The sequence below is a fragment of the Triticum dicoccoides genome, chromosome 4A (assembly GCF_002162155.2).
Source record: "Triticum dicoccoides isolate Atlit2015 ecotype Zavitan chromosome 4A, WEW_v2.0, whole genome shotgun sequence".
In the NCBI taxonomy this organism is placed as follows: Eukaryota; Viridiplantae; Streptophyta; class Magnoliopsida; order Poales; family Poaceae; genus Triticum; species Triticum dicoccoides.
Genome location: NC_041386.1, coordinates 627,376,935 through 627,383,227, shown reverse-complemented (window position 1 = coordinate 627,383,227; position 6,293 = coordinate 627,376,935).

Below are 6,293 nucleotides of genomic sequence, written 5' to 3'. Positions count from 1 at the left end.
GGCGCAGCTCGGGGCGGGGCTCGGCGGCGGTGGTGGTTGTGGTGGTGGTGGGGGTCCGGGGGGAGTATATAAAGGGGGGCGGCGCGGCTTGGAGGAGGGGCCAAGGCGGCGGCGAGGAGGAGTCCCGGCCGTACTCCTCGTCCGAGGCGGCGGATGCTCGGTCTCCGGGTGGGAGACGGCGCGCGCGGGGAGTGGGCCGGCCCGGCTGGGTTTCGGCCCAGTCGGGTGGAAGGTTTTTTTATAATATTCCGCTAAACAAAAAATAAATCCTAGAAAATAAAATAAAAATCTAAAAAATGCCAAAACAAATTTTCACCGTCTAAATAAAATATTTAGAATGAGATGAACATTTTCTTGGCCCTAAAATGCAGTTTTGAAAACATGCAATTTTTCTAATGTAAATAAAATCCAAATAAAGTCAAATAAAATCAAATAAATGATTTTAATATTTTTCCTCCAATATTTCAATTATTTTGGAGAAGTCATATTATCTCCTCTCATATATTTTATTATGAAATATTTTTCAGAGAGAAAAATAATAAAATCAAAAATCCTCGTTTCATTATTTAATAAAAATCAAATATGAAAACCGGGAAATCCAGAACTCTCTCCGAGGGTCCTTGAGTTGCTTAGGATTTCGAGGACTGCGGAACGAACGTGGAATAAAATATGATATGCATGAATGATCTATGTATAACATTCCAAATTGAAAATTTGGGATGTTACATCACGTGAATATCCCATTGTCACCACAGATAAGCACATGCAAGACATACATCAAGTGTTCTTAAATCCTTAATGGCTCAATCCAACAAGATAACTTCGAAGGGAAAACTCAATCCATCACAAGAGAGTAGAGGGCGAGAAACATCATAAGATCCAACTATAATAGCAAAGCTCGCGATACATCAAGATCGTGCCAAATCAAGAACACGAGAGAGAGAGAGAGAGAGAGAGAGAGAGATATCAAACACATGGCTACTGGTACATACCCTCATCCCCGAGGGTGAACTACTCCCTCCTCGTCATGGAGAGCGCCGGGATGATGAAGATGGCCACCGGAGAGGGATTCCCCCCTCTGGCAGGGTGCAAGTATGGGTCTAGATTGGTTTTCGGTGGCTACAGAGGCTTGCGGCGGCGGAACTCCCGATCTAGGTTTTTTTCTAGAAGTTTGGGTTATATAAGAAGTGTTGGAGTCGGGAACAAGTCACGGGGGTCCCCGAGGCGGCCACGAGGTAGGGGCGCACCCAGGGGGGTAGGGCGCCCCCCCACCCTCGTGGTGGCCTCGGGACTCTTCTAGCCCATCTCCGCTACTCCGTGGGCTTCTTCTGGTCCAGAAATGATCTTGGGGTAATTTCAAGTCAATTGGACTCTGTTTGCTTTTCCTTTTTTTGCGATACTCAAAAACAAGGAAAAACAGAAAACTGGCACTGGGCGCTAGGTTAATAGGTTAGTCCCAAAAATCATATAAAATAGCATATAAATGCATATAAAACATCGTAGATGGACAATATAATAGCATGGAACAATCAAAAATTATAGATACGTTGGAGACGTATCACGGGGTAGCTTCGGCAGGTCAATGGCTGTGAACTGCTTCTCGTTCCTCTAGCACTTTCCTCCTCCTCTCCCGGCCTTTGTAATCGCCTGCCTCGCGAAACCCAGCCTTCCATGAAACGGATCCTGGCGTGCCTCGTGTCCGCCCAGGGTGCTCAGGATTCCCGAGGGCCAGTGTGAGCTTGTGGTTCTCTCTCTCGGGAACAAACGTCCCTTGCTGCGTTGCGGCGATATACTCCTGAAGCTTCGTGACGGGTATATTCAGTTGCTGGTTCGCCCAACGGCACTTCCTTGTTTCAGGGTCCAAGGTACCCCCAATCCTGAAGAACCAAGTCCTTGAATGGTCTGGCCAGTGCAATGTCTCTGGTTCGACCCCTTTATCAAGCAGGTCATTCTCAGCATTGTCCCACACGGCCGGGCTTTGAGGTAGCCACCTGACCCCATGCGATGGTGAAGCTCCTTCTTTGCAGCATTTTTCTTGTTTGTCGCTGACATCTTCTTGCTCTTCTCCGATGTCTTGTGGGCCACAAATGCGTCCCAGTGATCTCTAATCTTCTCAAATCAGCCGGTGAATTCTGGATTCTTTTCTTTGTCGACAAACGTTGTTTTCAACTCATTCTTCCACCTCCTGAACAGATCTGCCATCTTCTTAAGAGCATGAGCCTTGACCAATGGCTCTCTAGCTGGCTTCTCCAGATCCTCCTCTGGCGGTAGGGTGAAATTTGCCTTCAACGCGGTCCAAAGATCATCTTTTTGAAGGAAATATGCCCTAGAGACAATAATAAAGTTGTTATTTATATTTCCTTATATCATGATAAATGTTTATTATTCATGCTAGAATTGTATTAACCGGAAACTTAGTACATGTGTGAATACATAGACAAACAGAGTGTCACTAGTTTGCCTCTACTTGACTAGCTCGTTGAATCAATGACGGTTATGTTTCCTAACCATAGACATGAGTTGTCATTTGATTAATAGGATCACATCATTAGAGAATGATGTGATTGACTTGACCCATCCGTTAGAGCTCAGCACAATGATTGTTTAGTTTGTTGCTATTGCTTTCTCCATAACATATACATGTTCATATGACTATGAGATCATGCAACTCCCGAGTACCGGAGGAACACTTTGTGTGCTACCAAACGGCACAACATAACTGGGTGATTATAAAGTTGCTCTATAGGTGTCTCCGATGGTGTTTGTTGAGTTGGCATAGATCGATATTAGGATTTGTCACTCCGATTGTCGGAGAGGTATCTCCGGCCCCTCTCGGTAATGTACATCACTATAAGCCTTGCAAGCAATGTAGCTAATGAGTTAGTTACAGGATGTAGCATTACGGAATGAGTAAAGAGACTTGCCGGTAACGAGATTGAACTAGGTATTGAGATACCGACGATCGAATCTCGGGCAAGTAACATACCGATGACAAAGGGAACAATGTATATCGTTATGCGGTTTGACCGATAACGATCTTCGTAGAATATGTAGGAACCAATATGAGCAGCCAGGTTCCGCTATTCGTTATTTACTGGAGACGTGTCTCGGTCATGTCTACATAGTTCTTGAACCCGTAGGGTCTGCACGCTTAACGTTCGGTGACGATCGTATTATGAGTTTATGTGTTTTGATATACCGAAGGTAGTTTGGAGTCCCGGATATAATCACAGACATGACGAGGAGTCTCGAAATGGTCGAGACATAAAGATCGATATATTGGATGACTATATTTGGACATCAGAATGGTTCCGGGTGAGATCGGGCATTTACCGATGCACCGGGAGGTTACCGGAACCCCCCGGGAGGTATATGGGCCTTATTGGGCCATAGTGGGAGAGAGGAGAAGGGAGCAAAGGAGGGGGCTCCCCCCTCCCCCGCCCCAAGCCCAATCCGAATTGGGAGGCCCCCCCTTTCCTTCCTCCTTCCTTCCCCTTCCTTCTCTTCTAATCCAAATAGGGAAGGGGGGATCCTACTCCTAGTGGGAGTAGGACTCCCCTTGGGGTGCTCCTAGGAGGCCGGCCCCCTCCCCTCCTCCACTCCTTTATATACGGGGGAGGGGGCACCCCATAGACACACAAGTTGATCATTGATATCTTAGCCGTGTGCGGTGCCCCCTCCACCATAATCTACCTCGGTCATATCGTAGCGGTGCTTAGGCGAAGCCCTGTTCCGTTAGCATCATCATCACGATCATCACGCCATTGTGCTGACGAAGCTCTTCCCCGACACTCTACTAGATCATGAGTTCATGGGACATCACCGAGCCGAATGTGTGCAGATCGCGGAGGTGTCGTACCTTCGATGCTAGGATCGGTCGATCGTGAAGACGTACTACTACATCAACCACGTTGTCATAACGCTTCTGCTTACGGTCTACGAGGGTACATAGACAACACTCTTCTCTCTCGTTGCTATGCATCACCATGATCTTGCGTGTGCGTAGGAATTTTTTTTGAAATTACTACGTTCCCCAACACTTTCTACCTATCGTTGACATAAGACACCACAGGGTCTTCCTTCTTAGGCTTATACCATTGGTGGATGCTGATCGGGATCATGTCCCTAAGAAGAACCCCGCGCTGAGCAGAGAATGTTTCCTTGGTCCGGATGGGTTCAATTGGTTGGCCATCAGGCATGATTGCTGTGATCGTGAACCTTTCATCCTGGCGCAACTTCTTCTTCGGCCCCGTCTCGTTACCGAAGTTTTGCTCGATCCGGAGGGCTAGAAAAGAAGAAAGAAGAGAGTTAATATGTGTACATACCAAAACAATTAGTGCATCAATTAGCTAGTCAGCATAGGCTTAATTAATATATATACCTGGCCGGACTCCGTTCGGTCACTGGATCCGTCATCATGGTCTCCTTCTTCCACCGGCATTCGGTCACCGAAGCCATCATAATCATGTCCTTCCTCCTCCATTGTTCGATAACCGTAGCCTGCTTCACCCTCTCCTTCTAGACCATCAGTGTTGTTGAGATACAACATGACATCACCTCCGGCAAGGATTATGTCCCCCAATACCTGTTCTGCTTCCAAGTCTCGGTGCTCCATAGTTTCTACAAATATTACAACATGGCAATCAATATACAAAACATGATAGATGGATATATTAGTGGCGAAGGTAGACCTAGCTAGCTAATCACATCAAGGAATCATATTAGTGGCCTCGATGCTTCTACGGTTTGGGTGGCCTCAGCAACGCTTCTAGGGTTTGGGGTGGCCTCGACGACAATGCTCTTTTAACTTGGTAAATTTGGGTGGCCTCGGTAGCGCTTCTAGGGTTTGGATCAACTGGTGCACATCCATAACGGGGGCATTCTTGATAAATCTAGACCCTCGACCCCTGGACGACCCTCGACCCCCTCATGTCATGTTTTTCTAGTGGCAAAGGATTCAACAAAACCATGTCTTCATCATTAGGAGAAAGTAGCAGGCGCATGATGGTACGAAGTTCTGCTAAGTTGTTCTGGAACGGAGTCCCAGATAGGATAATTTGCTTTTTGGTACATGATCAGCAAGAGCCTTCTGAATATTGCTATTTGGAAGGCCTTTGTTGAAATTCATACCAAAAGGCGAATTATCCTATCCGGGACTCTGTTTCGAGAATAACTTTGCACAACTTCATACCATCATGCCCCGGTTACTTCCGGCTAATGATGAAGGCATGGATTTCTTCAATACTTTGACACTAGGCAACCTCTCGACCCCTCGGCGATCCTCGACCCTCTACCCTAGTTCCCGACCCTCGACCCCCTCATGTCACATTTGTCTAGTGTCAAAGCATTCAACAAAACCATGTCTTCATCATTAGGTGAAAGTAACAGGCGCATGATGGTACGAAGTTCTGCAGAGTTGTTCAGGAACAGAGTCCCAGATAGGATAATTCTCTTTTTGTTACAAAGTTAAGCAAGAGCCTTTCGAATGTCGCCATTTGGAAGACCTTTGCCCAAATTCATACCAAAAGGCGAATTATCCTATCCGGGACTCCGTTCCAGAACAACTTTACACAACTTCGTACCATCATGCCCCGGTTACTTCCAGCTAATGATGAAGGCATGGATTTCTTCAATACTTTGACACTAGGCAACCTCTCGACCCCTTAGCAATCCTTGACCCTCGAACCCTCGACCCCTCGGCGTTCCTCGACCCTCGACCCCTCAACGACCCTCGACCCTTGAACCCTCGGCAACCTCGTTCCCGGAAAAAATTAAGAAGAGGAAGAAGAAGAAAAAAAAGAGGAGAAGAAGAAGGAATAGAGGAGGAGAAGGAAAAATAGATCCTTCTTCCCCTCTATTCCTTCTTCTTCTCCTTTTTTCTTCTTCTTCCTCTTCTTATTTTTTTCTCCCTTTCTTCCTCTCCTCTTCTTATCTTCTTCTTCTTCTTCTTCTTCTTCTCCTTCTTTCTCTTCTTATTTTTTTCTCCTCTTCTTCTCTTTCTTCTCCCCTTTTTCCTCTCCTTCTTTTTCTTCCCTTCTTCCTTCTTTTCCATCTTCCTTTTTCCTTTTTTCTTACCTTCTTCCTCTCTTTTCCATACATATAAACATACATACATACATACATACACACATACATACATACATACATACATACATACATACATACATACATACATACATATAAAAATAAAGCATATTATATACAAAAAAGCAACATCATCGGTGGCGGGGTGGGGGTAGGGCATGGCGGCCGGTGCTCACAGAGGAGGCGTCGGGGTGGCGCGGACGGCAGCG